The following is a 10901-nucleotide window of genomic DNA, read 5'->3' as shown; positions in this document are numbered from 1 at the left end:
CGGGGGAACAGAGGGGAGAGCCAGAAGCCGAAAGAAACCCCGCGGCTAGCAGCTCGCTCCTGGGAGGGCTGGATAAACTCCTGCCCGGGGCCGTGCCCACAGCCCAGAACCCCGCCCGTTGTCCTGGAGCTGGGAAGGAGGAACTGTGCGAGGAGGGGGGTGTGGAGACGCCCCGTTCGGCCATTTTTGCATCAGGCTGAAAGCGAGCTGGCTCAGCCTGGTGGCCCGGGGCTTCCCTTGAAGGACAGCGCACACTGGTGACGTAGTCCAGTGGCCCGGGGCTTCCCTTGAGAGATGGTGCACACTGGTAACGTAGCACGGCATTCCCTCGGCAGAGGTCCTGGAGGATCACAGGCGGGCGGGGGGACCCACTCGGAGAACCCAGGGACACTACGCCAAGTCCGGTGGTTTGTGGGACAGCGAGAGAGAGGGGCTGGGGCTGAAATGAAATGAAGGCTTGGACTCTTGCGGCGGCATTGAATCTCCAGGAACCAGGGGGATTTGAATATTGAGGCTGTCCTTCCTCTCTGGCCACCCGTACAAGCACCCTGCATTCAGGGCAGAGGGCTCCAGCAACACACCCAGGCTGAGTTCTCCAGCTGGACCCCACAAGAATCATTTCCCCACACACCGCAGGGACAAGGTGGAGAACTGACTTGAGAGGTATAGGTGACTCACAGACGCCATCTGCTGGTTAGTTAGAGAAAGTGTATGTCACCAAACTGTGTTTCTGAAAAATTAGATAGTTTTTTTTTTGCAAATTGAAAGAACCCTGTCGAGGAGAGCAAATGCCAAGAGGCCAAAAACAACAGAAAATCTCAATGCATATGATAAAACCAGACGATATGGAGAATCCAACTCCAAACACACAAATCAAGTTATCAGAAGAAACAAAGTTCCTCGCAGAATTAATCAAAGAAACACAATCAAGGAACGAAAATAGGGCAAAGGATTTAAAGGACATCAAGAAGACCATGGCCCAAGATATAAGCGACATAAAGAAGACCCTAGAAGAGCATAAAGCAGACATTGCAAGAGTAAATAAAAAAATAGAAGATCTTATGGAAATAAAAGAAACTGTTGGCCAAATTAACAAGACTCTGGATATTCACAATACAAGACTAGAGGAAGCTGAACAATGTCTCAGTGTCCTAGAAGTCCACAGAACAGAAAATGAAAACAAAAGAAAGAATGGAGAAAAAACTCGAAAAACTAGAAATGGATCTCAGGAATACGACAGATAAAATAAAACGTCCAAACTTAAGACTCATTGGTGTCCCAGAAGGGGAAGAGAAGGGTAAAGGTCTAGAAAGAGTATTCAAAGAAATTGTTGGGGAAAAACTTCCCCAACCTTCTACACAATATAAATACCCAAAGCATAAATGCCCAGCGAACTCTGAATAGAATAAATCCAAATAAACCCATTCTGAGACATATTCTGATCAGACTCTCAAATACTGAAGAGAAAGAGCAAGTTCTGAAAGCAGCAAGAGAAAAGCAATTCACCACATACAAAGGAAACAACATAAGACTAAGTTGTGACTACTCAGCGGCCACCATGGAGGCAAGAAGGCAGTGGTATGACATATTTAAAATTCTGAGAGAGAAAAATTTCCAACAAGAATACTTTATCCAGCAAAACTCTCCTTCAAATTCGAGGGAGAGCTTAAATTTTTCACAGACAAACAAATGCTGGGAGACTTTGCCAATAAAAGACCTGCCCTACTTCAGTTTCTAAAGGGAGCCCTACCAACAGAGAAACAACAGAAAGGAGAAAGAGATATAGAGAATTTTAACAGACATATATAGTATCTTACATCCCAAAGCACCAGTGATCACGGATCTTTCTCCAGAAGGGACCATAAGCTGGGACATAAAACAAGCCTCAAGAAATTAAAAAAAAAAAAAAAAAAAATTGAATATACTCAAAGCACATTCTCCAACCACAATGGAATACAAATAGAAGTCAATAATTTTTGAACTGTAACTCCACTATTTACTTCCTACATGATATAAAATACACAAACTCTAATGACAAATCAGTGGTTTTGAACTCAATGTAAAATACGTAATTTTAGACAACTATATAAAGGTGGGGGAATGGAGGAGTATAGGAACATAGTTTATGTGTCCTATTGAAGTGAAGGTGGTATCAAAGAAAAACAAGATTGATATGGATTAAAGAGGTTAATTTTAACCCCCACAGCAAACACAAAGAAATTATAGAGAATATAACCATAGAGATGAAATGTAGAGTTTGGGTTAAGAGAAATGGGGGAAGGGGCAATGTGGAGTTAAGAAATGAGGGTAGAGTTGCTGTTTGAGGTGAAGGGAAATTTCTAGTAATGGATGGTGGGAAAGAGCATTACAACATTCTAAAGGTGATTAATCCCACTAATGGAAGGCTAGGGAGGGGGTGGAATGGGAAGATTTAGGCTGTATATGTCTCCACAACTGAAAAAAAAAAAAAGACAGTCTAAATAGATGATGATTGAATGCCAAGGATGAACTTGGATGGGATTGGAGGATAGAGGACAGGTGGCTCAAAGGGACACAGACGTAAGGTAAAGGAAATATAGAGTGGAAGCTTTGTATCATTGTTTAATCTCTTGTACTTCATAGCTTCGCTTAATGAGATTGCATAAAAGAATGTTCTTGTTCATGGGAAGTGTATACGTGAATTATAGTGTATGTTCAAGGATGTGTGCAGCTAACTCTCATATGTTCAGAAGACAGAGCAATAGATGATGGATGATAGATAGCGAGGGAGGGAGGGAAAGAAATAGTGATGTGACAGCATGTTAAGGTTGGTGGATTGAGCTATCAGGGGAGGGGGGTCAGGGTATGATGGAATTCTTTGTATGGGGTTAGTATTGTTTATGCAACTGTTCCTATAACTTTGAATTTATATAAATAAAAAAAAGATAAACTGAAAAAAAAACTAAGCAGGAAGAGCAAGCTCTAATCCATTCTTTCACATAAGGTCAATAGGTCAAGCAGATTATTTCAGTCTTTTCATATTTTCTTTTTAATCAGGATATGTCAGATTTCCACCAAAAATACAGTCAATCCTCATTATTCATGGAGTCCCTACTTTATTTATTTGTAACCTCCAAATTAACACTCATGGTGCTTTCACGGTCATTTGTGGACTTGTGCACAGTGGCAAAAAATTTAATACCTGTTCCCAGCTGAAGTTGAACAAGGTGATGCTCTGCCTTCTTGTTCCAACTCTCATATTGCATAAAAATGTCCTTTCCATGGTATATTTAGTGTCATGTTTTTTACATTTTTGTGCTTTTTGTTGGTGAAAAATGCTCAAGTGCCATCTAATGTTCCTAAGCACGATAAGGCTATGATGTGTCTTATGGAGAAAATACATATGTTAGACCTGCTTTGATCAGGCATGAGTTCTAATGCCGTTGGCCGTGAGTTCAGTGTTAATGAATCAACAAATATATTAAATATGGTGTCTTTAAATAGAAACACATATAATACAAGGTTATGTGTTCATCAATTGATGGACATGTTGTGACCAGAGGCTTGTAGGAACCTAGCCCTGTATTTCCCCTGGGAATGATACTTCTGTAATTGCTAATTTGGTGTTAGGGGCAACTTTATAGAACATAACTACTGTGAATGAGACTCAACTGTATTTTCACTAGTGTAGTTAGTTCATATGCTGCCACCATAGACATGAAAAAAATGCCCTAGTTTCCCCCTTCCCTTTCATGTTTCTATTACATACCATCACTTGCATTCATTCATTAATTCAGTAAACATGTACTGAGTGCACTTTGTGCCAGCCACTGTTCTTTATAAGCTAAGCTTAGAGTAATCAAGCAGGGAGGGGACAGCCACTAGGGAGAGCAAACCAGAACCTCTAGTCCAGGTTCTTCCCTATATGATGAGGACACAAAGTCCCAGTGAAGCCAGATAATGGCTGGTACATATCAGTATGTCCCCTAGACTTCTGGTCTAGGCTCTTTATATTTCATAAGGAACTCTAAGGGATTGTCCTCCTTAAAGCAAAGTAAATGGACCTGAAAACCCATTTAGCATCTTTCTTGATCATGGTTTCATGTCCTTCCATCCAGGATATTGCACTTGGGTATTTCCCAGCTCACTGACCAATCCAATTATTTAACCAAAGAAGAAACACAACACTAGCAATGCTTCTGTTGGCAATGACATGGATCCCAAGATAAATGAAACTCTTGGCTGTGCTGCTGTTGGTGTTTCTTATCTCTAGAGGCACTTCCTTATCACTGTCTTCTGCAAATCTTCTGTTCAAAGGGGCCCACCTGCTCTGGTTGGGAGAGAAAAATGATGATGGTAAAACAAGGAGGAGACATTTGCAACAGCAAAGACAATATCCAGGCACTCCTTGAAGGTTACACAGCTCATAAGAAAAGAACCAAGTATCTCAGAGGAAGGTTTACAAAGAGAACACAGGGAAGAAAAGGAGGGCTGAATCTTCATGTACGTTCATGAGTACAAAGCTCAAAAGACATATGCTTTCCTCTTGTCTCTGAAGTTCGAGAAGCAGAGGAACTCTGGGGCTCTTGGTGGCTTCTAGGGGAACCTTGGCGGCTTTCGGATGTGCCCACATATCGCTGCCCCAGGGATTTCTCACCCTGTGCTAAAGTGACAGGGTCATTGTCATACCCATTCATCATGTCCAGGGCAGCTCTAGTCCTTGTCATTCCATGGGGGTGCTCCTCATAGTTATCCTCATGGGGTGCTGGGAGGTTTCTTGACACTTTGTATCCATGAGAAATCAGGAGATCTTCCACGCTATAGGTGGTGCACTGGATCTCTGAAAGCTCAACCAGTGGAGACATTCTGGTGGTGGGCGCATCACCTTCCCTGAGCTGCTGGCCTTAGCAAGTGAATGTCCCTCGGTGTTCTTTAAGTCAGCAGGCCCGAGTGGCTCCCTCATGCTGCCCAGTGCTGCCACCACTGCCACCCTGGCCAGCCCCAGACCAGTGTGACCCACTCTGCCTGTGGCAGCCACTGCCCTGAATCCTTCTTATGAAGCCACCTCACAGCTGGAGTTTCCCAGCATGCACTTTTCAAAATGCTGAACCATATGAGCCCTGTGGTCACCAAGTCTAAATGAATCAGTGTGTCCACTTTAACAGCAGAAAAGCATCTAAGCCTGCTGTGTAACCTTCCATGTCCAAAGGCTTCTTTAGCTCATAAATGACTTGGAGATATGTTGGATTTCCCAGGCCAAGTCAGGCCACCTCAGGTTGGCAATTAATCCTATTATAGGATAGACTCATGTGAGTTTATGGGCTCATCTCCAGAACTTCATGGGAGCCACCTGATAGTCACTGTATGTTCTTAGGCATGAACTGTGAACTTCTTGCTGTTGTCTCTGGGAGGTGGGTTTAGTGAGCTGAATGACTGCCCCAAAAATATATGCCCACACCCTTATCCCCAGAAACTGCGACTGTCACCTTATTTTGAAAAACAAGGTCTTTGTAGATAAAATTAAGGATCTTCAAATGAAGATTATCCAGGTGGGCCCTCATCCAATGACAGGTGTCCTTATAAGAATGAGTCAGCCTCTCTCTCGAAGTCCAATGCAGCAAATAAATTCATTAACCTCCCCCACCCCCCTACGAGGGACATGACTCTGAGGGGAATGAATCTCCCTGGTGATGTGGGACATGACTCCCAGGAATGAGCCTGGCCCTGACAGCCAGAGACTTAAAATGCATACTTGACCAAAAGTGGGGAAAAAGAAGGGCAACAAGCTGAGGTCAAAGTGGCTGAGAGATCTCAAATAGAGTCGAGAGGCTATCCTGGAAGTTTCTCTTATGCAAGCTCCAGCTAGACATGCCAAATGGCCACGGTATGCCATGCCCTTACCAAAAGAAGTCCCCAGATACCTATGTCCCTACCTGAGATTCTGTAAAAGATTCACTCATTAAATTTTATCTCTTGGAAACGTAAATCCACCAGAGTGTTCCTATGCCAGACAAGACCTAAAAGCCAGAGACAACAGCCTCTTTAAAAACAACAATCAGATGCAGCCCCCTTCCCCATTCTGTCGACACCCCCTTTCATTATGAACAAGTTAGGGTGCTCACTGCCTAGATAGCCCTGGAGATGGAGAAGGAGATTAAGTGAGAGGAAGGGGTAGCAATAAACAAGATAAGATTTAACAAAGGTCTATGAACACTGAAACTTAGTATAAATATACATATATTTTACATGCTAGGGTGTTGGAATAGCTGGAAGGAAGTAAATGACATGGTGGAATGTAACCTATAACATCCTTTGAAATTTGCTCTATAGCTACTCACTGAATTGTGTTTTGAAAGTCTTCACCTTTCTGTATATACCCTATATTGCATAATAAGGAAACAACTGAAACTGTGGAACTGTAACCCATAACAATTCTTGAAATTACCTATATAACTGCTTGTTGAACTGCACATCAAAAGTTAACACCTTTCTCTATGTATGTTACATTTTAAAATAATGGAAATAGCTGAAGCTGTGGGACTGTGCCCCATGACATTCTTTGAAAATTGCTCTCTAACTACTTGTTAAATTGTACTTCGAAAGTTATCACTGTTATGTATATATGTTAAAGTTCACAATAAAAAAATGCATTAAAAAAAGTAAGACAGAGAGAGACTGGACAGGCTCACGGGGAGAAGCCATGTGAAGATGGAGGCAGAGACTGGAGCGATTGGAGCCACAAGCTCAGAATGATAACAGCCATCAGGAGCTGAAAAAGCCAAGGAACAGGTTTGCACCTGAGGCTGGAGAGGGAGTGTGGGCCTGCTGATACCTCGAGTTTGGACTTCTGGCCTCTGCACTGTGAGAGAAAACACTTCTGTTTGCTTAAGGCACCCAGTTGGTGGTGAATTGTTCCAGCAGCACCAGGAAACGAAGACAGTGGGTTAAGGACCAGTGATCCTCAGCGCTCCCTTACTCACCACCAGCTGAGATTTCCACGTGGACTCGCTCACCTCCAGAGGCTGTAGCTGAGCCTCTGGCTTCAGTCCCCTTTGCTGCGCAGGGCTGCCTGCAGTGTTTGGGATCAGCTCCCTTGGCCTCAGGCGAATGTCTCTCTAACTGATGAGTCTTGTTAAATATACATTTTCATTTAATATTTTGGCTTCTAACCTGAAATTGTACGTTACTGTGAAGTGAGGCTCTTCCTTCTAGTTTTTATCTCAGCTGTGTGGAACCAAAAGGAGCTCTTCAGGATAACTGGCATAGCCCACTCCTTTATTCATGGAAACCAGAAAGCTCTGATGCTGAATTTCTTTTATTCCCTTCTTGTATATCTTCATTATCACCCTTTTCAAGAGTGCTTATTCTGTGTAATATACCATAGTAGACTCTGAGGATAATTAGACTAAGATGTAATTCCTATTCTTAAAGAAAATTACAATTAGAGACTGCCTCCTAGTTTTGCTGAAAAAGAATCTTAATGATTACCATTCTGGCTGCTTGGATGTAACTGTGGGGTCTAATTGGAAGTTCTAGATTTCTTAGTTTTCAGTCTTTTTTTTTCAGCCACAAATGTTAAAGCCTGTGAGGGCACTTACTTGTTAACTTTGTTTGTGAAGCCCTCCCCCCTTCTTCTGGCAATGCCATCGGCCTTTCTTTTGGAGAACTCCTCCCTCCCTCGAAACAAGGTTCCAGGGGTTGCTGCCAGTTTCCCTGCAGGCCCCCCCACTCCTCTGCCCAGGGGAGGGCCCATGATCTCAGCTGGACCAGACAGACTCGCTGGGCCCAAGCGTGCTGGGTTCCTGCCACTGGCCAATTCCATCAACTCTACCCTTCTCCACCCCACTCTGAGAACAGGTTTCTAACACTTCACAGTTACATCAACAGGATTTGATATTGATCCTAAATTTTTTTAATTTCATTTCTTGATCAGTTATGCAGAAGCTCTAAAATAGTAATATCTAACATTTATTTAGCACTTGCTGAGTTCCAGGCATGGTCCAGTGAACTTTATGCATATTAACTCATTCAGTTCTTACAAAACTCCTATGCGGTAGGGACTACCGAGGAGAAAATCCATGGTCTTCCCTGCCTCCATGTGACTCTGTGTCTGGTTCCAGGGTCTGTGTCAGGGACACACTCTGGGCTCACAGAAGGCTCTGGGAGTCCCTAGTGAGTCCCTTGCATGTTTCTGAGTTCAGATGGGTGATGAACCTTGCTCACTGCCCGGGGGAGCTGTCCCATTTACTCTCTCCTTCTGGCTCCATGTCCCACTTCTCATGATCCTCAAAGCTGTGTCCCTAGGCTTCAACATGCCCCACCTCCTTGTTAACAAGATGATGGGGATCACTCTCTTAACCTTTCCAACTTCTGGATTTTCACTGCAGTTCTAACTGGCCCCATAGACCTTTCTGTCGGTGCCCTGCCCACCCCTGCCACTCAGATAGCCTTCACCACTCTCTGTGACATCTGTCCTCAAATCTGTCCCACTTCTGCACAAATGATACTGCCTAACAAGCCTCAGCCAGTTTCTGCAGTGATTCGCCAGTTTCCCATCAGGGCACTCAATTCTACGGCAGATGAGACTTCCGATTACATTGCCATGACACCCGCAGAGCCACGTTGCAGCCCCCTTACAGGGGAAGTAGTCTTTCATGAGGGCAGGTGCTGCGGGCGTCTGCGTGACTCACTGCAGCGGCCTGTGGCCAGCGCCAGGAAGGGGCCAGGGCTTCTGCTTTGTCTGAACTGCTCAAAACCCCGAGAGCTAAAGAGGCTGGGGGTGGGGATTGTTCATATTGATCTCTCTGGCATCTTATGTCTGTTAGTGGTTGTTGGGCGCCTGAATGGGCAGCTTAGACTGTGTTGCTTAGCAACGAATAACAAACAATGTAAATCAAATCTCTATTGAATCTGGGTGAATGCCTTGTTTACATGGATGGAATCTCAGTGTGTAGTGCCCAAGATGGGGGTGGGGGCCACTCTAAACCTTTTAAGTTGAGGATTAACATATATAGTAAAAAATAATGCATTAATCTTAGGTGCATATCTTGATAAATTGCAACCAGCACCCAGCTAGAGATCTGTAATATTTCCAGGACCCCAGAGTTCCCTCCTGTCCCTCCCTGTCGATGCTACTCCCCAGATATGTGACGTCCATCACCATCAATTCATTCTGCCTGCTTTTGAACTTCATGTGAAGGGAATCATACAGTATGGACCTTTTGCATCTGACTTAGCCCGTTCATCACCATGCCTGTGAGGTTCTTCCATGCTGTGCGTGCAGCAGCAGGAGGAGGGGATGTTGCTGAACCCTGTTCCCTCCACCAGCAGCACCATCTGGGTCCCGCTCTCAAGACTGCCTGATTGCGACGCTGAGCCTCACCTTCCTCATTGAAACTCCTTGGATTGGGATATCCCTCAGAAACAAACCCAAGCTTGCCATGCCCTGTTGGATACAGGCCTGGCTCTGCAAGTAGATGCAGCTGCCCTAGCTTGAGGTCCACTGGCTCACAACCTCTTTCCTTTCCCCACCAACCAGAGTGGCTGAGACCCTACATCCCTTGTCCTTGAGCCTGCCTGAGTTAGGATATCCCAGAGCCCAGGCTGCCCAGATGACTCACTGCATCTGACTTGAAGCCATTCGAACTGCGTTTCCTCCAGGATGTCTTGTTCCTTTCCAGTTAGTTGACGATCTTCAAATTTTTTAACACTGTTTATGATGAAATAATTTTGTTTACAGATAAAAGTTGCAATAGTACAAATTCCTATACGCTTTTCACCCAGATTCCTCAAATACTATTGTACCACATTTGCTTTACCACTCTTTCTATTTATATATGTATAATCTGTCTACATTAATTTTTCTAAACCCTCTGAGAATATATTGTAGACATGATATCCCCTTCCCTTAAATACTTCAGTGTATATTTCTTTAAAAAAAATAAATAACTCACACAGAAAAAAAAAAACAGAGCATTCTCTCACATAACCACAGTACATTTATCAAAATCAGGAAATTAACACTGGCACAATACTGTTTTCACAACTTACAGACCTCATGCAAATTTTGCCTGTCATCCACTAAAACAGCCTTTATAGCCAAAGAAAAAACTTCTTTTCTCTTGGTCCCGGATCCAATCCAGAATCCATATGACATTTAGTTGTCTGGTCTCTTTGGTCCTCTTTAATAAGGAACAATTCCTCATTCTTCCTTTGTCACTCCTGACATTGACGTTTTTGTAGAGTACAGGTCAGTTATTTTGTACAGTGCCCCTCTATTTGGATTCATTTGGTATTTCCTCGCGATTAATTCAGGTCACAGACTTTGGCAGGAACAGCACTAAAGTGATGATGCTGTGCTCTTCTGTTGCATCATGTCAGAAGCACACGATGTCTCTTTGCCCTGTGACTGGTGATGTTCTCCCTGATCACTTGGCTAAGGTGGCTGCTTGGTTCATCTACTGCAAAGGTACTAATTTCCCCTCTGGGATTTGTAAGTGTCCTGTGAGGACATTGCTTGAGACCAAGGAAAAATCCTGTTTTTCATCCTATTTTCATCCACCATTTTAGCGTCTGTCTTTCTATGTCAGACTGCTACAACAAATGCCACACAACGGGTACGCCCAAACAACAAGAATTTATTGGCTCATGGTTTCAGAGTCCAGAAGTCCCAAGTCAAGGCGTCAGAGCCTATGGTGTTCCCGTGCTGGCTTGCTGCAATCCTTGGGGCTCTCTGACTGGCAACTCTGCCTCCACCACATGGCGATGTCCTTGGTCTCCTCCTACGGCTTTCTCTGACTTCTGGCTTCAAACCCTTCTGGCTTCTCCCGGTTTCTGGTTTCGACTGACTGCATCCTAATTTTCTCTCTTCATAAGGCCTCCACCCTGACTCAGTTAGGCTACACCGTAACTAATATAACATC

Source organism: Choloepus didactylus, chromosome 11 (genome assembly GCF_015220235.1).
Source record: "Choloepus didactylus isolate mChoDid1 chromosome 11, mChoDid1.pri, whole genome shotgun sequence".
NCBI classification, from domain to species: Eukaryota; Metazoa; Chordata; class Mammalia; order Pilosa; family Megalonychidae; genus Choloepus; species Choloepus didactylus.
This window is presented reverse-complemented; position numbering follows the sequence as displayed.